The 26,417-nt window shown below is 41.5% G+C and overlaps 1 pseudogene; it reads left to right on the top strand.

Annotated features, from left to right (window-relative positions):
• LOC147425012 (uncharacterized) overlaps window positions 1-16,509 on the top strand; it is a 29,033-nt pseudogene extending 12,524 nt beyond the window's left edge.
• The last annotated feature ends 9,908 nt before the right edge of the window (window positions 16,510-26,417 follow it).

Raw genomic sequence — 26,417 nt, 5'->3', positions numbered from 1 at the left:
CCTGATGTGAAAATTGCCCGAAAATAGGAGAAACGGAGCGGGAACAACCTATGCTATATAGTACAAACCGTAGAAGACTATAAGGCACCTGTTATGCAGAAAACGGCACTGACATAAATTCTGCACAAAATGACGAAATAGCCTGTGCAGTATTGCCTGTAGTGGGAACGGAGGTTGAAATGAGCCCAAATCAAAATTCTGAGCAGACCAAGCTAGAGAGTGTATAACTTAGTGTGCAATGGAAAGATAGATAGCCCTAGAGTGATGGGTGTATATACAATGCATGGGGGAAAAAACCTCCTAAGGAGGGAAAAAATGCCCCAACGGTCCTAGTGTGTTCACACACATCACTACCACATGTATATGGTAACAAGGAGCTCTCGACAAGCAAGTTCTCTCTCTCTCTCTCTCTCTCTCATGCGTGCATAGTGACACACATTATACACACATACACATTGTACACACACACACATATCATACACGTCATACACACACATACACACACGTCAATCACGCATAAGCACATACACATGTGTAAATCATGCATAACAACACACACAAACACACACACTAAGAGCGGACATTGTACAATTAAGAATATTTTATATACACATAACAAAAGGCAATCGATGACTAAAGTATCGATGCTCCAACAAAATCAAAAGTATGGATCGTCATGGTATTCTTTTTCTACTTATTCATCAATTGAAAATAAACTTAAACAAAGTGAATATATAGATCAAAACTATATTCATACAATATCAATCCTGCAAATGATGAATCTCTCTAAAATAAAAAAAACGCCATCTATTGCCTCTGATGGCTATCACTATCAAAGTTGTTGTGCTCTTGTCTATCAACACACAAAGGTGAGTAGTGTGAGGATGCAGCACAAGCCTGCAAAATATTCAAAGATTTAAAGATCTCTCATCTTCTTAATCTTATGCATATATTCAAGAATGTAGGTCACTCTTTGTGGAAACATCTTGTTGGCTTGAAGGACATGGAGATAGCTAGAAATGACTTAAAAGAGCAAAATTACAAGCACAACTTGTGGCCCGATGTTGATCAAGTGACAATTCAAAAAGAGTATGCATCTACACCTTGGGTGCTAACCTCCAAAGAGATTAACACTATCAATCATACAAGATTTATCTATCACAGTTTCATGACTTCCAAACTATATTACACATGCTCAATACTTTATGTTCTTTTGGTTGGGTTTCTCCCCTTTGATGAGCTCAACACCATTGAGTTGTACAAGAAGTGTTGTCAACTAAATTTCTTTACACTATTTTAAATACCTTGATGATCTCGCATTCTAGTGGTTTTTTGAATTTACAAGTCGAAGGAGCCATTTTTACTTTCCCACTTTGGTTTCCAGAAGGGGCCAAGAACCTTGTGACCAATATTGTTGATGCCAAACCAAAAACAATGAGTGGGGGCTTTGATATCATAATTTGGGAAGAGTGTGTATTTTGGTGTTGACAACCTAGTATTTTTCTCTTCTTTTGGTGGTTGCCAACACACGACCATGTCTGAGGTGCTGATGAGTAAGGGTATGGAGCGAGCTCTAGAGGGAGATTTTTATGGATAATGGATCTGAATCACATAAAGTCCATGTATCATTTTCTATAAGTGCATCATATTCTAATTGCATGGCAACCATCCCATTATGGCCAAAAAAGTCTCAAAAAGGGTTGTGTAAGGAATTGGTTAACTTACTAATTAGCGGAACTTTTGACGGTCAAAACGGCTCCAAAATTGGCCGTTTTGGATATTAAAGAAGGGGAATGCCATTTAAAGGATATCTTGGTGCATATCCCACTGGATACAACAGAGGATGTCGTTTTCACTTTATTCCTTCTTTGTTTATCCGGGGTTTTTGATCCTCATTCAAGTCACTTCCCCCCTTTTTTCTTCCCCCCCTTTCCCTCTTCTCTCTCTCATAGTATTTTGTTAGACTCTTATCACGTGACCTCACAAGCTTAATCGCCTTCTGCCATTGCACCTTTCCCTCTTCTCTCTCTCACAGTATTTTGTTAGACTCTTATCATGTGACCTCACAAGCTTAAGCGCCTTCTGCCATTGCACCTATCAAAAAGATTCACCATTCTCTATTTCTTATTCCATCAAACCTTTTGCACTGACCTTTTTACAAGCTCAAAATGAGTGAGACACATCCCCCATCTAATCACAAGTTCCACCCAAACATTAAGCTCAATGCCATATGAGAAACAAAAAAAGAAATCTTTTTTTTTGAGTAAAATGTATTTAATAATATATGGATGGATGTAAAAAAAAGTCAAATCTGCTATGATCAAATATTACAAGATAAAGGAAGATGAGTGTGAAGGAAAGCTTAAATTTGTACTAAAACTTGATGAGGCACAAATTCAAAAAAGCTAAAAGATGGAAAGAGTCTCTATTTCTTTAATGGATAGAGCTTTGAACTATAGCATGGGTAGGGTGACATCTCCATATTACAAAACTCAATCTGAAATGGAACTATGGTGGATTGGTTCCGCTCAAGTTCTTGCAGAGAGTCATGAGACACTAAAAAGGCTCTTTTCACAAACCCACATCCCTCTGTGATAGAAAGCCAGAATGCAAGTGAACAGCTATAGATAGATGGCATGGGTGTTTACACAGTGGATGGCACCTGAGTGCCAATCTCAAAGCATTGAAGAGCATGTTTGGTGTATGCGGTGGTCCGAACACAAAGTACCCTTGTCTATATTGCATGGCAAGCATGGGAAGTGGATGGCTCTTAACCGACAAGTTAGACAGTGGAGTCAATATTGGGCGAATAGGAAGCTTGGGGACTGCCCAACGCTCCCTATTGCTTGGCGTTGACCTTGGTGTTAAAGCCATTACAAACAACAGTAAAGACCTTGGGATAGTGGAGTCAATATTGGGCCAATAGGAAGCTTGGGGACTGCCCGACGCTCCCTATCGCTTGGTGTTGACCTTGGTGTAACCGACGATGGAAACCCGTTTGGTGATGTGATTACAAGTCATGCAGTGTCGTCAATACTGGGTGAATTGGAAGCTTGGGGATTGCCCAACGCTCCCTATCACTTGGCGTTGACCTACGTGTTAACTTCATTACATGCGATAGTGGAGTCAACACCGAGCAAATAGGAGGCTTGGTGTATTTTCAACGCTCCCCATCGCTTGGTGTGACCCCGGAAAATGGGCGTCGGCCCAGTAAACATCCATGGATATCACATTGTTTTGAGTCAGAGACCGGGCTTGTCGGTCCTATAGGTGCTCGGGTGATCGCCGATGAGAGGCGCACCACATATCTCATTTGATACTATTTTTACTTTGACCAGCCACTGTGGGCGCCCATGTGTGAACGGGTTAAACTCGTATATAAGGTCCATTTGACCTAAAGACCATCATTCTGCGAGGTGTAAGCTAAGAAGTGCTCTTGCTCCATATCTGTCTCCTTCTCCTTCTATGTGTGTGTGTGTATGCCACACACAGAGAGAGAGAGAGAGAGAGAGAGAGAGAGAGAGAGAGAGAGAGAGAGAGAGAGAGAGAGAGAGAGAGAGAGAGAGAGAGAGAGAGAGAGAGAGGTGTGTGATCGAGCATTGCGGCGACATCGGTAGTGACAAGGCAGTAGAGCGCGACATCAATGGCAACTCCTTCTTCTTCGCAACACAGGATCCTTCACGACGGTAGCATTGAGAGATGAGTGACACACCATTGTTCTTTGAGATTGCTAGGATTCTCTAGCTGTGTGTTTGCAGCCTTTCGAGGCTTGCACAGAGTGCACAAGCAAGTTCCCACCTTTGACACGTTTAGCTAAGCGTACATATTTGGCGCCACTGTCGGAGACAACCTTGCATTAGCTTGAGGAGCACTTAGTGCTACTTGTGGAAGCTTTTCTTCCATCCGTTTTCTGTTTTTTGTTGAGTTCTGTGAGAACTGTGTAGTGACTGTAAAGGGTAGATTAGCAAGTTTTTGGCAGATTTTGTTAGTAGCTGTAAGCTCTGTTAGTGCTGCATTGTACTGTTTTTTGTTAGTTTTGCAAGATCTATATTGTGTAGGTGTTAGTAGAGTTGTTAGTGAGTGTAGACGGTGAGAAGTAGACTAGACAGTGAGCAACAAAGGTTGACTGTGTGCGAGTATGTAATTCTGTGTTATACAATAATTAACTTCTAATTAGCTGTTAATTAGTTGCAAGGAGGTTAGACAGAGCTCCTAGGTGCTGCTGTGTGCGCGTAAGAGCTCGACGTCCACGCGGTCACATTATCTTCAGATTTTTTTTGAAAAAAAATAACATTTTTTTAAATTTTTTTAATAAAAAAAAGACACTCGAGATATTTGGGACTAAAAAGAAATTTGAAAATTAAAATTAAAAAATATTATTCTAAAAGGAAGGGATCGGGATCTTTCCCCAAGCCCAAGCCCAAGCCCAGGCCCAGGCCTCAGTCCTCAGTCTTATGATATACTACTCACACTACCTTATATAAAAAGATTAGGATCTCAAGTGAAGGGAGGGCATGTGAGACAAGTTCCTCAGGTCCTCCACCATCCACTCACCCTTTGGACTTACTAATTCTAGCCCTCTCCCCACCTAGGAAAAGATTAGTTTTAGGATTCTGAGGGCTGTACGTAACCAAATTGGGGGCTGTAAAGCACGGCCCGTCCCTCTAGCCAAGACGCTTGTTTTGAGCTATTATACGCCATATTCCATGGCTCACTTTATTAAAAAAGGGACCAAAAATACAAAAAAAATTGGGTTGTAAACACCTAAAAAACTAGGTGAGCGGCCTTCACGAGCACTCACCAACACTTCTAGAGTGTTGAGGTCACATGCACCTATGCTCTCGTCGTGTGCTACAGGACGAGCACATCGAGTGTGTCTGTGTTTACGCGGGCTCTTATTATTCCTCTACCATAGGCTCTAGGCCCTCAGCAGGAACCCTAGGCAGTACCACTCAGGACCCGCATATTGTGTCTAGTGAATCTTCCTCTGACTATGACGTCATGGAGGGTTACCCAATGCCTAATCCCGATAGCTCAAGCCAAGACATGCATGCCATGACCCACGGTCCGGGCCGAGTGTACTTAGTCGCTTGAAGGAAACCTTTAGTAGAGCCACTCACTCCAAACATGGAGTTAACGATGTAAATGAGGGGGGTGGGGAAGTACATTCACCATTCATGACCAACGTAGACCCCATGCTCCTGGAGAGTGTGCATGTGAATACTCCATTCACACTGCACCCCCTAACTCTTCAGAGCTATCCCCCTCCGAGGTTATATTACCTAATGGTAGAAGCCTTGCCGAAGTGCAAGAGGTTGAGCGATATATCATTGCGGCTAGGGAAAAGGAAATTGAGAGCTTACGCAAGGCGAAGCAATGAAGAGAGTTAAAAGCGAAAGCCCCATGTCAATATCCTTGCTAGGAGAGTAATCGGGTGCTCCTGAATTAGCGACCACTAAGGGTCAAACCATAGAGAGCCACATTGCATCTAGTTCAAAGAACACCCCTAGCACCTCAATCCTAGATGGAGCGTTCCTAAATGAGAATTGGGAGTATGAACTGCAAACGAAAATTCTAACCGACCTATACATAGGTCACAACTATCACGTGGGTTGGTTAGATGTCCTATAATCCACAACGGGTGCTACTAGTGTAGAGGATCAACAACAAAGAGTTTGTGAGGTCATCCATAGGGTTATTGAGCTAGAGGGACAGAACAAGGGGATCCACTTGCCTTCACGGGTCTCATGGGATTCTTGGATAATCCAGGGAAGGCTAAACAACCAACCTTATCGCAAATGGAGAGTCCCTCGGTAAGTCCGATGGATCCTCCATATGTTGTTTTGCCAGGGGTCTCAGGGCAATCTGAGGCCACAAGTGATAGCTTTACTTTCCCAAGTCTAGCTCAACTTTCCCTTGATGAGACCACAACTACCATGCCTACCCCAGTGATGGGCATGCCAAGAAACATGCCATGGACCTCTTTTGTTAGTAAAGCACCGCTACATGGTAGCTCAATGCCTGCAACAATACCTACAAGTGTGTACCAATCATACACACCGATGGGTCCTCGTACCAATGTAGCTCCTACCCCTCCCATTGTTTCAACAACCTATGCTTCACAACCACAACACCCAAGCTTTTATTTCAATGGGACCATACCGGCTAGCATTAGCATGTCACATCCGAAGTCTGTTATGCCAAGGGCAACACATATAACCTTTGGACCACCACATGGCAGAACACCGTACCAAACTTGGAACCCAAGGGATTCCTATGCGCCAAGCCCAATGCCAATACCTACTCCACATGTAGTCTCTGGAGCACCTTCACCCACGGTGCCTACTCACTTAGGTGACTTGGCAAAATTTGCTCAAGCTATTGGTCGATCTATTGCTGAGAATATGTGTAACACACCTGATAGAGAGCCTAGAAGTAAGGCAATACAAATAGCCAAGCTCATACAAAAATTTAGTGGAGACGGGGATGTGAGAAAGCATATCAAAGTGTTTGAACAAGTATGCGATTCTCTAGGAGAACACAATGACCTGCATAAGAGTAATGCTTTGAGCTTAACCTTAAGTGGGAAGGCTGGGGATTGGTATAGAACCCTAAGGGTGGAAGAAAAAACGATTTACCCTACACTTAGGAGACTGTTCTTGAAAGAATACATACGAGAGGGAGTGCTTTGGGGTGTAGCATCCCAGCTCTAGAAAGCCCAATGAGAGGAAGGAGAGTTTGTGAGAGACTTTATTAGTAGTTGCTTGAAGCATTTGAATTCTCATTGTAATCCAAATGAGTGCTTCAATAATAGCCAATTGCTTGATAGATTCATCAGGGGATTACGACATGAGGATATCTATAATAGCCTAGTCATTAGAGGTATCACCACTTGGGAAGCAGTCACCACCAATGCGATCCAATTGGAGGATAATTTAATGATTCAAGGAGAAAGAGTGTCTGCTGAGCCTAAATCTACTAGCTCGCAAGAATCAGGGCATCAGCCAATGACCCTAAAGCCTATTGCTAAGGAGCCTAAGATATCTGAGATAACTTCAGTAGATCTCACCAAGGCCATTCAAGAGAGTCTTGGAGACAATCGTGCTCCACAAAACAATCATATGTATCCAAGAAGGGAGCAACAATGGTGCTCAATATACTATGGTCCGCATAATACCAGTGAATGCCCTACTTTTAGAGTAAAACTCAATGGGCATTGCAATGCCTGTGGGAGGTATGGTCATCAAACTAAGGATTGCATAGTATTTAAGCACGTGATGGCCAATAGACCAACCTTAGTATGGACAGTCACACCTCGAGTGCCTGCATTGATGCCGGTCGCACCTCTTGAACAAACGTCACAACACATGGTCCCTAGGGCCCAAAATGTTGTTCAAACAACATCCTTACCACCTCCAGTGCTAGAACCACAACCACCATATCCGAGAATCACTTCTGTGAATCAAATGGATTGTGAGTCATCTATTGCTTGTTTGGAAGGTTGTGAGGAAGATACAAACCCTAATATTGCCTATGGAATTGATGCACTTGAAGAAAGTCCACAATATTACATGGAGGACTATTGGGGATAAGTCAAACCTATCAATCAAGTAGCTGCTCTTGCGGCAAGAGGCCAAAGTATCAATTACACTGCCAAGAGACCACCTCTTCAATGCTATGAGTATGGAGGTCCACATCGTGTAGTCGAGTGTCCTATTGGGCTACAAAAGAAATCTACATTAATGCAAACCAATCAAGCAAGCAAGTCTACAATGCCGATACTGATGTGTAACCGATGTGGCATAGATCATTTGATTGCCCAATGTTTGAATAATCCAAATGCGCCGAAGATCATTCCATTGAACTTGATTGAGGTTACCGAGGAGCCATCACAAAGTACACATGTGGTACCAGTAAATGTACTCACATGATCGATGCTCCAAAAACAAAATTATATTCTTGAAGAAAGAGACACGGCATCAATTGCCCAATCTCAGAAAAAGAAGAAAACACGAAGGAAGAGATCACAAAAAGCAAAGAAGTCAGACCCTAGTTTAAAGACCAACATAGGGACTGGTGATGACCCCGTATATGAACAACACTGAAGAGGATTCTGATTCAGGTGAAACCATGGAGACCAAAACAACCACTAGGAAAGAAACCGACAGGGAAGATCATCATGAGCCACAATGGCCAGGACCCAAGAAGAAGATTGGAACTTACCCAAACCCTACAGAGGAGATCGAACAAGTCAAGAAATTAAGGAGTTTGGTAGAAGAGACCCAAAGGGATCTAGAGCTAGCACCTAGGGAGATCCAGATTATAGACATGGTGTTCCCTACGCAACAACAAGCTCACAGAGTCCATAGACCCCTAGCCATACCTAGTGTCATCCAAGAAGAAAGTGACTTAAAGTCATGGGAAAGTGGGCATACTGACTTCTTGTTGGAAAGAATGTTTATAGAGGGACTACCTGACCCTATCGAAGAAATGGAGATCCCATCTTCAAGGGACTAAAGCCCAAAAAGTACCGTTAAACATTGCCAAATTGATGGATTTCATGGCTTCAGAAGTTAGAACCACCATCATGTCCAAACTATATGGAGACCCCGAGCTATTCTTAGCTCTTTGAGCTTTTCTCAATGGAGAACTAAAAGTCGGGCTACCACAATTTGCACAGATGGATGGAGCTAGGGAAGTGCCAATAGAGGAGGAACATTTAGATCCACAAACCAACCTAGATGAGAACTCTATTGTAGAAATACATGTTAACAAGTTGGGATAATACTTAGAGGGCGATGAATCCAATGCAACCATACCAATCACTACCAAGGGAATAACTATGAAGGGAATCCTTGATGGTGGCATTGGGGTTAGAATTGTGACTAAAAATTGCTGGGAAACTATGGGAAGACGTCACCTTGGGACCATAACCATAGTAGTAAAGTTGGCCAATAGGTTTATACTTGATCATAGATCTGACACCACAGTTCACTTGGCCCCATTGCAGTATTGTTACACATGTAAAGTGGACACTGATGTTGGGGAAGATTCTCTTTATATGGATGTACTACATGGGATGGGTGAGTATGACAATGTGGATTGGGTCCACTTAGCAGCAACCATAGACACTTGGGGAAACAGGGGGACGACCTGGGTAACACCTAAGGGGGATGAAATGCCACCAATCGTACCCTTAAATATGCTAGAAGCAATGCATATAGCTTCTGATGACCCACCAGATGAAGGTTTGACTAACATTGGAACCAGTAGTGTCTCACAAGACTATAGCCCATACGATTTGGGGTTAGAATCATCAATTGAAATTGACTCTGAGGACAAAGAATCTGAGTTAAATCTTAGTGCAAATGTGGGGACAAACCATTCAGGGCCGAGTGGTACCCTAGATGACAATCTATCCAAGAGAGCAGAAGACACAAGTAGCGATTCATCTAGTGACTCTTCACTAGAGATCGTCCGTAATAAAAAATTAGACAAGAAGAGTAAGAGATATAAGAGGCGGCAATATCGAGCAAATGTGCATGCTAGAATAAATGAAAAGAAATCTACCACATAATGGCTTAATTATATAAGGGCATGTGATGCTCATCGAAAATTGGTAGATAACTCGGGTGAATACCTTCAAAGCATTATGTGGTGTAGTCCACAACCCATTGACATCTCACAACTAGAGGCTATAGAGAAGCCAAAGTTGAGCCGTACCGTAAGGAGACGACAAAATCGAGAGCTATCTCAACAACAAAAGGAAGCAGAAGTGAAATCATAGTTCACAGAACAACATGACCCCACAAACTTACACCCTGCACCATATCATTTCAAATCCTACACCATGGAGGAGCGTAAGGTTGTGTATACAAAGGCTCAAAGAAAACCTATTGATGGAAGTAATGGAGTCTATGATGGTCCAACAATAGTTAAGGAAATAGAGTTAGCAGACCTAGGTGAGGAGTCCAAACCTGTCTTCATTGCCCAAGATCTGACAGAGACTGAGGAGTATGTACTTAAAGAACTTCTCAAGGAATCCAGAGATATATTTTCTTGGACATATCATGATATGAAAGGTGTTCCACCTTCCGTGGTGCAACACAAAATCCCCATGAATAGCATGGCTAAACTAGTTCAACAATGATCCTACCCAATGAATCCTAAGTAGGCAAAGATTGTTCAAGAAGAGATTGAAAATCTTGTGAAATGTGGATTTATATACTCTATTAAGCACTCAGAATGGGTGTCTCCAATAGTGATTGTCCCGAAAAAGAATGGGAAACTCAGAGTGTGCGTAGATCTCAAGTCAATGCCGCCACTAGGAGGGATCATTACCCCTTGCCATATTCAGAACATGTGCTTGAAAGAGTTGCAGGGAAGGAAGCTTATAGCTTTTTAGATGGGTACTCTAGCTACAATCAAATCACAATTGTGCTAAAGGACCAAGCTGAAATAGCCTTTATAACCAAATTTGGAGTGTTCGCATTTTGTGTTATGGCTTTTGGCTTAACCAATGCCGATGCTACCTTTCAAAGATTAATAAGCACTGCTTTTAGAGAATATTTGAGGGAGTTTTGTGAAGCTTTCTTAAATGACCTTTGTGTTTATTCCTCTTGGAAAGAACATCTATCATGTTTACGAAAAGTGTTTGAGAAGTGCAAATTGTATCGCATCTCCTTAAACCCTTTCAAATGCCAATTTTGGGTTAAACATGGAGTCATTTTAGGACATATAGTGTCCAAAAATGGGATTTCCACAGATGAGAGCAAAATTAAAGCCATCGCCAAATTGCCACCACCTACGAACTATAAAGGAGTTCAAAGATTCATCGGCCATGTTGGTTAATACCGGTGGTTTATTTTAAACTTTGCCAAGATACTAATTAGAAAAATTTTGAACTCATTTTTGGGCCTTTTAAGAGTGCCACATCATCAAAGTTGTACAAACGAAAGCAACCCGGTAGACCCCTCTAAATATTGCTTAGAACCCCATGATATGACCTATCATTGGAAAGTTCTTGAAAAATGGATTCTAAAGAGCCAAGGTCCAAAAAGTTTGGATGACTTCTATGAAAGTTATGCCATTTTTTTTTCAATCAGCTAGGTTTTGTTACCGTTATGGTAATCTAAAATCACCTTTTTCTAGATCTACATGAAGGCAATGTCCGATACATGCATGCTATATATCAATAGATAGCATTTGAAGAGTAGATTCTAAATATCCAACCTCCGACAAGTTTGGATCTTATTCGCAAAAAAATTACCGATCCCCACTTTTTGAAAGCTATGCCACATCAACGATTCTTACAAGGCCCATTTTTGAGTCCAAACTTTTCCTAATGAGCTCGTTCTTTGTACAAGCTTCTTATTGAGTTCCACTGGACCGCGGAGTGTAACCACGCTTATGAGTCATTAAAAAAGACCTTGACAAGCGCTCCCATTCTACGAGTGCCCTATTGGAATATCATTTTCCATGTGCATATTGATTCATCAAACTTTGCTATTGGGTGTGTTCTAGCTCAACCAAGAGAACATAAATTGGACTACCCCATTAGCTTTGCAAGTCGTCAATTGAATGATGCAGAGAGAAAATACACCAATACAGAGTGAGAGGGTTTAGCTATGATTTACGCACTGAAGAAATTTCACTACCACCTTCTTGTCAACAAGTTTATTTTCTATGTGGATCATTAAACCTCGTTGTATCTAGTAAATAAGCCTTGTTCCACAGGAAGAATTACATGATGGTTGTTAATTCTCCTTGAGTTTGATTTTACCATTCTGGTGAGACCTGGTAAAAGACATGTCATGGAAGATCATTTGTCTCGTATACCCAATGGTGAAGCCCCTACTGGAGTCGATGATGAATTGCATGATACTTCGTTATTTCTAGTCAAGACCATGCCTGAATGGAGTGAGAAGATTGTGAACTTTCTAGTTGATGGTTTTCCACCCAAGAGCTTCATAAGAATATAGCTCAAAAACTGTTAAAAGAATGTGAACCTTATTCTCTGATTGGGAACTCTCTATAGGCTAGGGAAGGACGATATTCTTTGACGTTGTGCTTGTGAGGATGAGTATTTATACATACTGTAAGAAGCCCACATGGGTATAGCCGGAGGACATTTCTCAGGGAACTAACTGCTAGAAACGTGTTGCAAAACAATCAGGCTATTGGTGGCCTACTTTATTCAAGGATGCATCACTTTTTGCAAAAGGATGTGATGAATGCCAACGTTACAAGATCACACAACGAAAGGATAGGATGCCCTTACATCATGTTAAAGTGAGTCAACCATTTGAAAAATGGGGTTTGGACTTTGTAGGCCCAATTAGTCCGGTAGCTTGTAGCATTCAATCTTGATATATTATTGTTGCCACTGACTATGTGACAAAGTGGGTGGAAGCCGGGGCGACACATAAGGTTGATGCAAGGTCAACTGCCAAGTTTCTCTTTGAGAACATTATTACAAGATTTGGTTGTCCCTTTGAGATTGTGAGTGACAATGGTAGTCATTTTATAAATGGAGTGATAAAAGAACTAACTACCAACTTCATGATAGCTCACCATAAGTCCACACCTTATTATCCACAAGCAAATGGCCAAGTTGAGAGTACCAACAAGACCTTAGTCTCTATCTTGACCAAAACGATGGAAGCTCATCAATAGATTGGGATTTGAAGCCGACTTCAACTCTATGGTCTTATCGTACTTCTTACAAAGTGGCTATTAATTGTACACCATTCAAAATGGTATATGGCCAAGAAGCAGGTATGCTATGGGAGTTTGTAATTCCTATTCTACGCATAGCTTCACAAGAAGGTTGGAATGGTAACCCTTTAGTTGAGCGTTTATATATCCTTGAGTGGTTAGATGAAGAAAGACAATTGGCTGTGCAAAATGCACTTGTGGAGAAAGAAAAAAAGGAAGAAATGGTTTGACCGTCATCTAAAGAACAAAGATATTAATGTTGGTGATAAAGTCCTTATGCATGGAGTGCGTAACTAAAAGAAAAAGTTGAAATATGCAGAAAAAGGACCATATAGAGTATGTGAAATCACCCCACAAGGAACCATTCGTATGGAGACTCTTGATGGAGTTGAAACCATTAGATTTCTCAGTGGTAGCAAATTTAAAAGATATTATGATCCTTTAAGCAAAGAGGAGCTACATGCCATCCATAAAAAAAACCAGCCAAGGCACAAAGAGAATTGAAGAAGATACAAGCTCAAGCTTTGGCTAAGGAGCAACAACAACGCATAAGATGCCAACGAGAGGCCAACCTTGGGGTTACACATGCATTCCACGTTGAAATAGAGGATGATTGGTTGGACTCTGACACACCTCTACGATACCCTATTGAGCTAAATAGCGCCTATGGAAAAGTTCTATATAACGCCTTATTGGACACGGGTGCTAAGTGTAATTTTCTATCATATGGTGTGGTGTCAGTTAGGAAAGCCATCTCTATCTGAGAGTATTATCCAAGTCAAGGGTTTCAACAAGGAAAAAAATTACGATTTTTGGAATCTGACACACTTCTATCAGTTATGACAACAGGGTTGTAGCTCAAGACTTTTTGGTCATGCTTGATGGAACTATGGAGGAGGGTAATATAAACTGGACGCACGTGGATGATAGCCACAAAATGCACTACTGATTGGGGGATTGGGGGTGTCACAACTCAGAAACCAACTCTTAGCCCTGCCACTCAAGCCATAGTCCGAATATTGCCTCTTAAGGAAATAAAACCCAAAACATTGCATGTCTAAGAGGTTGAACCATATGTCCCCATAGCCCAACTCTCTAAAGCTTCAACTTCTGCAGTTGAAATAAAGCTTGAGACACACAAGACCATCCTAATATAACAAAGAGAACATACAAGGGTCCCTAAAGATTCTTTAGCGACCATAGCTAGTGCTAAAAAACAGGAGCCTGTTAAGAGACATCTCACTCGCCCCAAGAAATGTAAAGAAATGTTGCGTTGGATTCCTTTTAAAATATTGGAAGCCCAAGGCTACTATGAAGGAAATGATCAAATATGGGTGCCAAAACATAAATTGTGCTCTTACCTGTCACTTGATCCATGTGAGCCCAATCCTGTAGCTCCAAAATGAATGGAAGATTGCGGAAAGGAAAAAATCACGAAATGCTACACTGCTCCAGAGCTAGTTTGGGGTACCGAAGAAAGAATGATTTGTTCCACCTAGCTTAGGAACAGGGAAGTCAAATGAAGCTTCTTGCTCTTCATATAGTTCATATACTGAAATAGAAGCTTCGACACAACCTCCACCTACCATTGTGCATATCCATACAAACAAAAAAGAATGCACCTCCCGTTGTAAGTTCGCCACCTACCACAATGTTGCAAATAAAATCATGGGAGAGTACCTTACTACCCTTGCAACTAGATGAAATGCATAGGGCAATCTAAAACTATTGGTTAAAGCCTTCACCCATGACAACTTGGAACAATTGGTTTCAAAGGGTGGCAACATCGTTCCAAAAGGTATGATCTACCCAAGGAAGGAGAAGTGTTTGCTGACATCCATCATTCACTCACTCCCTTCTTAATCTTCCTCCCCGACCTCCCAATCTCCCAATCTTAGGGAATGTATATATAAAGCTTTATACTCACAAAAAACAAAAATAAAAAGTAAAAGAGCAAGAGCCACCAAACAAAAATCTAAAAACCTACGAATTCTATACATAACACAAAATCATAAAAACACATTATGCACAAGGACACGACCTTTTGACACGACCCTTATAATATTTTCACTTTAACCATCATCTATCTGTGTGTAAAGATATGGCTAGTATCATCCACTCCTACCTTGGGTGAGAGGTACCCTCTTTACTTTGCACAAGTGTTTCACATAGTCTACCCGGTGCTTGCATGTGAATGGGATTTGGTAGATACGCTAGCATGTGAGAGGAATTTGCAGGAGTTAGAATGGCTTATACGTCTCTTGACCACGACTGATCCATACTTAGTAGAGGACGTCTCCCCGGTTGCACAAGACTACCCTCTCAACCAAGATGACTCTAGGCGTCTAGTGATGTTCTCAGTGAACATTTGTGCCTCTAATGACGAGGAAGAGTTACATGATTACACGGATGGCACATATGGTCTCACGGATGATGATTTTGTTTTTCTTGATGATGATGAGAAAGGGTTTCATCCTTAGAGTTCCCTCCCAATCTCTACAATATCCTATTCCCTTGAATCTTTAGGGGGAGTGCAAATAATTATGTCAGGGTTCCTATGTTGCTTGATTGTGTTCAATAAGGGTTGGTGCCTCTTCCCATTGAGGTGCCTGCTAGAGATATTCTTTGTGTTTCCTAGTGTGTATAGGAACGTGTTGCTATTGTTAGGATTTGGACCTTCATGGAATATTTCTCTCGTTCATTCTTCAAATCAAGCACAATCATCAACACAAACAGGTGTTTCTTGACCATTAGAATTGCCCCTTGTCTTTTTTTGCATCCATGTTTGTCTGCTTTAATTGTGATTGGTAGCATAATATTCCACACATTTGCTTAGATTAAACATTAGCTTCTATATATTTTTTTGGCATAATCTCTTGTCTAGGTTTTAGAATCAAGCAGTCTGGCTAAGCTAGTTTGACAAAGAGATCTTCTCTTAATACCATGGGGAATGCCTTCCTAATAATCACTGGTTACTTTAGGTTCTTAATCCAATTTAGGCAGCATTGTGTGTAATGTACTAGGGCTTTCTAGTGGGCTTAGTCCCTATTGACCTTTAGCTTAAGTATTGTAAAGGGTGTTTACTAGTGTGATGAGCCTGGGCAGGGTAACAATGTTATATGACCCCCCAAAGTTACAAAATAAAAATGCTGAAAACGAACAATTTTTTTATATCAAAAGTGCCACAATGTAATCTTAATTTGGAAGAGAAATCCCAGCTTGATTTGGTACTTCACTCACATGTATCGCCTATGGTACTAGAGCCCTAGAGGTTCCCAGTGTGGGCGCTTTTTCTTGGAAAGCAAAAAACCCAAGGCATACAAAATAAGCACACACATCAAAATTGAATCAATGTGAAAAGACTTTGGGGGGTCAAAGAAAAGGAAATAAGTCAGGCGATGATTTCATGAGCAATTCTTTTTATTGTAGCTTAACTACAAGGTCTTCTAGGTATAGCCTCTAGCCAGCCCTCGGACATGAAATATTTGGCTCTCGCAATTAAACAACTGAATTGACTAGAGAAAATTGAAAAGCTTGTCCATGGTATTAATAGTTGACCATTAGTGCCTTTCGACCATTAAATTAGCAACCCCAGACTTATTTAGTTTTTTACCTTTACAAATGTTTATGCGTTTGATTATATTACAATTTAATGTTTATTGGTGACAGATTGTTTAATATTCTGTTACCAATCAATTTGTGTGCCTACAACTGTATATGCTTTTTTATTATATATGAGAATGCAATTACTGTGCCAATTTTGGTTGATATTACAGTAATGCTGAAGGCTAAGGACTTCCAACCTCAAATGCTCTTCCACCTCAACAAACAGGCTTCATCTCAATAGCTTTCGAGGACGGAATTCACATCAAGAAGGGGGGCATATTAACCGACAAGTCAGACAGTGGAGTCAATATTGGGCAAATAGGAAGCTTGGGGACTGCCCAACGCTCCCTATCGCTTGGTGTTGACCTTGGTGTTAAATCCATTACAAACAACAATAAAGACCTTGGGACAGTGGAGTCAATACTAGGTGAATAGGAAGCTTGGGGACTGCCCGACGATCCCTATTGCTTGGTGTTGACCTTGGTGTAACCGACGATGGAGACTCTTTTGGTGATGTGATTACAAGTCATGCAATGGAGTCAATACTAGGTGAATAGGAAGCTTGGGGACTACCCAATGCTCCCTATCACTTGGCATTGACCTAGGTGTCAACGTCATTACATGGGATAGTGGAGTCAGCATCGAGCGAATATGAGGCTTGGTGACTACCCAAGCTTCCCAAGGTTGGTGCTGACCCCGGAAAATGGGCGTTGGCCCAATAAACATCCATGGATATCATAGTGTTTTGAGTCAGAGACCGGGCTTGTCGGTCCTATAGTTGCTTGGGTGATCGCCGATGAGAGGCGCACCACATATCTCATTTGATACTATTTTTACTTTGACCAGCCACTGTGGGCGCCCATGTGTGAATGGGTTAAACTCTTATATAAGGTCCATTTGACCTAAAAACCATCATTTTGTGAGGTATAATGATGGATAGGGATAAAATCTTTATCATTGATGTGGTAGAAGGGAAGATTTGGTATAGTGAGAGAGGTCTCAGAATCTTCCACCTCCTCTGTGGGCTCATCAATGATAGTGCTACTCCTAAATTGAGCAACATCAAGATTGACGCTTTCCTCTTTCTCAACCTTTAAATCAATTTTCTCTTCTAATATTTCAGTTGTCTCAAGTTTTAAGATTATGGCAACATTGCCAATTGCTTGCTCTTTGTTTGTATTTTCATCTTCTGCTTGGTCTTTCCCCTGCCCTTCAAATTTGAGCCACAAGAAAAGGATGAAAGAAAGTGCCTTTGGGACAAGATTACAAGGCTTGATATGGATAGGAAAATACAAAGAAGTCAAAGAAGGAGAAGAAGACTTTTTCTTGAGAGTTCCCAGTTTCCTTGTGACCTTTCCCTTGTCAACTGAGTTATCTATGAAATATGTGGCATGCAAATATTCTTTGCCCTCTTGTACATAGGACTTGCCTCGGGTTCTTCCTTCAAACTCTAGCAAATCCTTTGATAAATAGTCCTTAAGCCTCTCCATCGCATCTGTAAGGTTAAATTGAGGATTAAATGTATTAACTGCTTCATTGTGTAAACAAATGTCACCCCCATTTTCAACAATTGCACGAAGAAGCAACTCACTGGGACTTTCATCAACTAACTCCACTCTGCCAATCTATTTTCTAGAAGATATTCTTGAGGGTATAAGGGGTATGAGTGAAAAAGGATATAAGTTTATAAGATTGGAGGCTTGAAGGGAAGAGGAAGGTGAGAATTATAGGAATGTATGAGGAATGTGTGGAAATGTATGGAAAGAATAAGCCAAACAACGCTCCAAGTGGTAAAAGAGTTTGAGGACGCTCGGAAAGAGATTTGAATGTAGAAGGTGAAGAGGAATCTAGAAGATGAGGAGGATTGAGAGTGAGGGTGGTTTGAAAAATACCGAATGGCACGATAAGGGTGGTAGACAATTCATGAAAGCCTCAAATCGCTTTGTTTGGTTGTAGAGAAGCGGTGAAAGTTGGTGTAATTTTCCAAAAATCTCACAAAAGATTTTGAGAGTTGGTCTCTTCCCTTTATATAGGGTTAACCATACAGATATGATCGTTGGGCCACGTGGACCAACCACAAGTTGACACGTGGAACCTAACAATCATATTCGGGTCACCTCTATATAAAGGGAGGCACCAACCATTTTAATTTTTTTCCAAGGTTCACTCATTTTTTTCCCACATCCTTTCTCGTCGCTTCTAGTCACTTTTAGCACCAAATGGAGCGATTTCCAACATAGCCACTTGCTTGTTTATTACTTATTCGTGTCATTTGGTTATCTCAAAAGCCACCTGACTATCTCAAAAGTCGTTCGACCATATGGAGCATCCTGGCTTCCTTCTAATTCCACCAAGCCTTGCCCTCGTGCTGTTTGGTAGCATCTCAAACTCACAAGCAACCCACAAGTCGATCGATCATACTGAGCGACCTGGCTGCCTTCGGATTTCTTCAAGCCTTGCCCTCGCGCTGTTTGGTAGCATCTCAAATTCACAAGCAACCCACAAGTCAGTCGACCATACGGAGCGACCTTGCTGCCTTCAGATTTCTTCAATCCTTGTCCTTGCGTTGTTTGGTAGCATCTCTAACTCATCTTGAAGTTTCCAAGCAACCCATAAGGCACAAATAACCCCTTCTTTAAAGCTCTCCTGTTGCACCGTTTGGTGGTACTTCTATTCTTTAAAGGTATCTTCAAGCAGTTCAAGGCACATTAGTCTTGAAGTCTTGCATGTGTTCACCTTATTTTGATGGCTAGAACAAAACAGACTGCTAGGGTTTTCTACCCTTGTAAGGAGCAAGAAGTACCAGAGACACAAGAAGATCCAGAGAAGAAGCCTAAGAAGAAATTTCAAGGTCCTCCAAAAGGGAAACATCTTGAAAAACCTCAAAGTGCTCCCAAAGACAATCCAAGGAAGAAGTTGAACTATCAAGTGAAATCTCGAGATTAGAAATGCACAAAAAAGCACCTGTTTGCTAATCCCAAGGTTGCCTTTCATGAGACTTGTAAGGGAGATCTCAGACAGGTTAACTACAAGGATGAGAAATAATGTTTTCACAACAGTGAGATGGCAATCTCAAGCCCTTATGTGCATTCAAGAGGCTTCTTAGGAATTCTTAATTGATTTCATGAATGATGCTTAAATTGCAGCAACATTTGCTCACAGGGTCACTCTAATGAGCAAGGATTATGTGCTTGTTTCTAGGCTTAAGTACAAGTTTGATAAGTTGCTTGAGCCAATCCCTAGTGATGACTTGAGGGCTTATCACATTCTCAACATTCCTCCTGCTAGGGAGAAAAAGACTATTGTTGTTATTGAAGATGTGACACACATGTATTCCACAAGGAAGGCCAAGGAGGTTAAAGCTGGAAAGGAGAAGATCATCGAGTAAGAAAAGTTTTCATAGGATGCAATTCGTACAAAGTAAGCAGAAAAATTGATGGTGGCCAACACCACCAGTTATGAGAATAAGGTTACAGATACAATTGTGGCAAATGTCACCATGTATGATGATGATGAGGTCTACCTTGACATATTCCCTGAGGACACATCCATGCTTATGGACTACAACCTTGAGATATCAGATACAATGCTTTTTGCTTGCCTTAGGTGTATCATTAGGGATTTCCCTTAATCAGTGGCCATGCAAGTATTTGTACTTGATCCATTGGTGACACATTGCTTGTTCAGTAAACAGGGAAAAATAAAGAGCTTCTTTAGGGATTTAGAGATGTTGACACACAATTTTATATTTTATCCATATCACGAAGCGTAAGTCACTATTCCTTGCTACTTTATTGAATTATATGTAAACTATCTCTTGCAAGGCTCATGAATCTTTTACTCACAGGGACCATTGGAGTCTTGTGATCTTCAATCTTGTGGACAAAGAAATTATATTTATGAATTCACTACCAGGATTGCATGGGAAATGCAAACTATAAGCATAGTCTTTTTTGAGTAACCATATTTTTTCATGTTTTTAAGCCATTTGTTGAATTTCTTCTTTATGCTTGTAGTGCTACCAAGCTTATCCACACTCACTTGACTACAAGTTATGGTGATGACAAGCTAAAAGATCTTAAGTTATTCAATCAAAATATTCCTATCCAACCAAATGCAACAACTTGTGGATGGAGAGTCATTGTTGCTAATGCATGGAGGTTTCTAGAGACAAAGTTTAGGATGACCTTACTCACCGTAAGTGTGCATAGATACCTATATTTGACTATTATGCTTCTGTATTTGCTCATGCTCATACATTTATTTAATGTGGCTACAGTTACATGAATATCCAGAGTCTTGGGTTAGGTGGGTCAGGGAGAAGTCTGTTTCCTTGCTTTTGGAGAAAGCAATATTTCAAAATGAGCCTGAACTTTTTTGCACTGTTTCATGGCCCGATGAAACCGGTGAGGGTTTCAGTTAGTAGCATAAGCTAGACAATTGCTAGCGGCGTTTCACTAAGTCTTTCTCTGAGACAGCGCTTAGATCGTTATGCCTTTCGTGTGGGTTGGAACCATGGCTTTTGTTTTGTCTTTACTTTTTAACTAGAGAACAAAAAAACCCTTATCCGTTGCAAATCAACAAGGTCGGTGTATAGTTAACCGCGCTTAGCTGCATATCAACTGAAAATACAAGAAAAAAACTAATTTTTTGCCTCGGGTGCAGGTCACACTGTCGAGGCTGTTTGCTAAATGGTTTCATCGGGCCTTGGAAAGCTTTCTCAGCATAAGTACGTAAAATAAGGCTAAAGGTCAATCTTTGTCGTTGATGATCTCTTGGTTGGTTACCGGCTCTCGCCAATAACCGTGAGCGGAACGGCCATCGGCAAGGCGGATCATCCTACGTCCCGGGATTGGGGCCTGAGGCCTACCACGGGCCAAGCAGCTAAGAAGGTTTTAGGCAAATCCATGCTAATCTTGAACCACCTCTGCCACCCAAAAAGTGCAAGGGTCCTATAAATTTTCCAAGAAAAAGAAACCTACAAAGGAAGAAGAGCCAAATAAGATTCCTACAGAGGATGAAGAGCAGGAGGAGGTCATGAGTCCCCTGCTGCCAAGGATGAAGAGCAAGAGAAGATCCCTACCAAGGAGGAGGAGGTAATGAGCCCTGCCAAGGATGAAGAGCCCTGCCAAGGAGGTAATGAGCCCTGCCAAGGATGAAGAGCAAGAGAATAACCCTACAAAGGAGGAGGAGGTCATGAGCCCTGCCAAGGAGGAGGTTCCCGAGAAGAGCCCCACAAAGAAGAAGAGACCTACAAAGAGGGTGTCAAAGGGCTCCCCTTTCCATTCACCACTTAGATTTAGATTTCAGAAGCCTCGCTTGGTGCAGAAAAATAAGGCAGGCATTAAGATGCAATCCCCTCTCCAATTTCCATTTATTTCTCCAAAGAAAGCAGAAAAACATGCTAAGCCAAAATCACCACCAACACAAGTCCCAGTTGCTTTAGGGGAGCCAAAAACTAAGAGTTTCTCAAATCCCCAAATCCACTACAAAGCGAAAAGTGGTTTTTTTTTGCTTGAGTCACTGTTGTACATATTTTTGATCATTTTGTCCATATGAAAGTCCCTACTTGGGATGAATCTTAGTTACTTATACAGACCACCCGGTTGTACATCTTGTCTATTCGTACTTTCAACTCAATACAACAAAAAGAACTCGAATACATTTCTCAAGTTAAAGCTTGTTGATTTGTACTCTCAATTCGAGACATCCAAAAACTTGATAATACTTTTCAAGATAAAGCTTACATCAACAGTGGGGTAAAATCAGTCAAGCTTAAGGATTTATCCTAGGTCCTTCCTGCCAATGGCTCAAAAGTCACTCTTTTTGGGGAAGGCATGTAAGACAACCTATTGTAGGCTCCAACCTTGTGCTCACAACAATGCCATCTACTTTGAATCATCTAAAAATTCTAAAGATTCTCTCGCATCTCGTAATATCCAATTTGACGTTACTATAAGCTTTCTGGACTTAGTAAATGGATGGACATTGACCTCTATCTCAAACTTTGGACAATTCTTTTCAAAATCTAAAGGGACCCAACTACCTAGCTCGCTTCTCCATCTTCTATAGTCATAGCCCAAGACTAATGACTGACGAGAAAACTGGTATGAGATAGACATGGAGTTTGGACTTACTCTGCACGTGATTGTGTCCCCAATGTGAAAAGTTTCTTTGGTATCCCAACACTCTCCAAGAACAATGTTTAGATCTGTTGCAGCTAGTCTTCAATTAAGACACATTGTCCTTGTTCTTTGCAAATCCATTGATTTGAAAGTAGCCACAAAGATATGTGTAGATCTATTAGTGGCTATAAGGTGCAGGTTTAACATGATTTGTTAGCTCTGTTAAGTGCTATAGTGTACATGTTTTGTTAGATCTGCTAAGTTCTGCAATGTGCACGTGTTAGCAGACCTGTTAGTTAGTGTAGATCTATAATGTGAAATAGATAGTGAGTAGATTGAGTAGTATGTGAGTGAGCAGTTTGCTATGTTAGGAAGTGTAGAAAGTGTGCAATCTTTAGTGTAGACAGTGTGCAGTTTACTGTGTTAGACAGTGTGTTAGCAGAGATTATTAGTGTTAATTAGCTATGTTAGTTGTAGGTAGCTGAGACAGAGCTGTTGGGAGCTGTTGTGTGCGTGCGTGAGCTCGACGCCCACGCGCAACATTATCCACAGAATTGTTTTTTGATTAAAAAAATATAATAATAATAATAATAAATAAAAAGACATGATCATAAAATTTGAGACCAAAAAGAAAATTCAAAAACAAAAAGGGAAAAGAAAAAAATTCATATTAAAAGGAAGGACTGGTGCCCGAGCCTGAGTGTAGGCCTTAGTCCTCAGTCCTCAAGTGAGGGGAGGACATGTGGGACAAGTTCCTCAAGTCCTCCACCATTCCCTTCACACTTACCCTTTGGACTTACTAATTTTAGCATTCTCCTCGACTAGAAAAAGACTATTTTTAGGATTCCAAGGGCTTTAAGTAACCGAATCGGGGTTGGAAAGCACGGCACATCCCTCTAACCAAGACGCTCATTTTGAGCTATCACATGCCATATTCCGTGACTTGGTTAGAAAAAAGGACCTAAAAACAAAAAAATTGAGAGAATTTGGGTTGTAAATACCCAAAACACTAGGTGAGCGGCCTTCAGGGCACTCACCAACACTTCTAGAGTGTTGAGGTCACATGAATCTACGCTTTGGTTGTGTGCTAGAAGAGGATCACATAGAGAGTGTCTCCGTTTATGCGAACACTCATTATTCCTCCACATTAGGCTCTAGTCCCTCAGCGGGAACCCAAGGTAGTACCACTCAGGACCCACATATTACATCTAGTGACTCTTCCTTTGATTACGACATCATGGAAGGTTACCCAATGCCCAATCCCAATAGTTTAAGCCAAGACATGCATGCCATGGGCCTACGGTCCGGGTCAAGCGTGTTTAGCGGTTGGAAAGAGACTTTGAGTAGAGCCACTTGCTCCGAACATGGAGCTAGCAATATAAATGAAGGGGGTGGAAAAGTAAATTCACCATTCATCATCAATGTAGACCCCATGCTCCCGGAGAGTGTGTTTGTGAATACTCCATTCAATGCACTCCCTGACTCTTCAGAGCTATTCCCCTCTAAGGCTATATTACCTAATGGTAGAAGCCTTGCCAAAGTGCAAGAGGTTGAGTGATATATCATTGCGGCTAGGGACAAGGAAATTGAGATCTCACGCAAGGTGGAGAAATGGAGATTGCTTAAGGCGAAGGCCCCTATGTCAACATCCATGCCAGTCGAGCAATCGAGTGCTCCTGAACTAGCAATCATTAAGGGTAAACCCATAGAGAGCCACATTTCATCTAGTTCAAAAGACACCCCTAGCACCTCAATCCTAGATGGAGCATTTCTAAATGAAAACTGGGACTATGAACTACAAACGGAGACTCTAACTGACCTATACATAGATGGAGCATTTCTAAATGAAAACTGAGACTATGAACTACAAACGGAGACTCTAACTGACCTATACATAGGTCACACCTATCACGTTGGTTGGTTAGATGCCCTACAATCCACATCAGGTGCTACTAGCGTAGAGGAGCAACAATCCACATCGGGTGCTACTAGCGTAGAGGAGCAACAATAAAGAGTTTGTGATGTCATCCATAGGGTTATTGAGCTGGAGAGGCAGAACAAAGGGATCCACATGCCTTCAACGGGTCTCATGAGATTCATGGATGCAGGGAAGGCTAAGCAACCAACTTTGTCGCAAATGGAGACTCCTCGGTAAGTCCATGGATCTTCTATATGTTGTTTTGCCAGGGTCTCAGTACAATCTGAGCCCACAAGTGATATATTTACCTTTCCAAGTTTAGCTCATCTTTCTCTTGATGACACCACGGCTACCATGGCTACCCAGTGATGGGCATGACAAACAACACGCCAAAGACCTCATCTATTAGTAAAGCGCCACTACATGGTAACCCAATGCCTGCAACGGTACCTACAAGTGTGTATTAATCTTATACACCTATGGGCCCTTGTGCTCATGTAGCTCCTACCCCTCCCCTTGTTTCAACAACTTTTGCTCGACGACCACAACATCCAAGCCTAGTATTAGTGAATGCCCTATGTATAGAGTAAAAATCAATGGGAATTGCGGTGCATGTGGGAGGTATGGTCATCAAGCCAAGGATTTCAAAGTGTTTAAACGTGCGATGGTCAATAGACCAACTTTAGCATGGACAGACACACCTCAAGTGCCTGCATTGATGCCGGCCCCACCTCTTGAACAAGAGTCACAACACATGGTCCCTAGGGCCCAAAATGTTGTTCAAACAACACCATTACCACCTCATGTGCTAGGACCGCAACCCCCACATCCAAGAATCACTTCTGTGAATCAAGTGAGTTGTGAGTCATCCATTACTTGTTTGGAAGGCTGTGAGGAAGATATTGTTGAGCCAGCAGAGGAAGTGTTGAGCCAGCAGAGGATCACACATTTTTGCTCACACCCATCATTTTGTAACCATTGATTGTAATAAATGTCTTTCCGACATTAATTTTGATTTGAGCCATTCATTAAGTAACGGGACTCAATTGAGTTTCCAGCTTGTAATCCCGAAGTAATTTCACCTGTTGATGTAAATAATTAGAGAAGTTCTCACCTCCAAGGCTGAGGTATATAAGCCAAAGTTTTGTAACCTAAAGGAGATTCAATTATTAATCAAAGTGAGTTTTTGAGCGCCGTGACTGTGTCTGAGAGAGAGAGAGAGAGAGTCTTATCTTCTTGCTACGCGAGCTACGGGGCCGCCATTGGAGAAGCTACACCGCCATTGTGTTAGCAACGGTGAGAGCTACGCACAGATACCAAGAGTGCGCGCTATCGGCTTCTATGTGTGGTAAGTTCCTACGAGCTTCGGTGTGAGTTTTATTCCAACTCGTGTGTCGGAATAGAGCGTGCAGTATATCTATAGAACCACAACGAGTAGAGCTACGCATTAGTACCATCGGGGTCAAGTTTCGGTCACCTGTATTTTTCGGCCTGTCTTCATACGCGTTTGCCGCACGGAGTGGTTATAGGTTGATTTTGCAGTTCAAGTCTTTAGGGTGTTGTTCTTACCTAGTGTATAGACTTCCCCTTGAGTTTGAGATCGATTCAATGATTCTAGATCCTGTTTCGTATAGCATTCGTTCGTAGTACGGATTTCAATCACTTGCGTATTTTAGAACTTAGATTTGATTTCCTTAGTAGTGATTGTCATTAGAAGGTCGAGTAGGTGATTTGACACCCACCTAGTTGTTTCCATGCGCCTGCGGGTCAAGCTCCGTCCTCGTCTGACAAATTCTGTTGTTGGTTGAGTTCTCGCTATTTAGCTTCCGCTAGCGGCGTAACCGCCTTAACATTTGGCGCCGCTGCCGGGGACGAGAGCCCTAAGTAGGTGACCTTAGACTAATCCTATGAGGTGAGTCGTATAAACTACTTTGTATACTTTAGTTAGAAAATATCTAGGAGTGGTGGACTCCGAAGGTCTCGAGAGATACTAGGAAGTGGGGTATTCCTGGGTCTTCCGTGTTGACAGTATTTTTAGTTTAGCTTAGATT

This window comes from Adiantum capillus-veneris, chromosome 25 (genome assembly GCF_014529385.1).
Source record: "Adiantum capillus-veneris isolate H3 chromosome 25, ASM1452938v2, whole genome shotgun sequence".
NCBI classification, from domain to species: domain Eukaryota; kingdom Viridiplantae; phylum Streptophyta; class Polypodiopsida; order Polypodiales; family Pteridaceae; genus Adiantum; species Adiantum capillus-veneris.
This window is presented reverse-complemented; position numbering and strand designations above follow the sequence as displayed.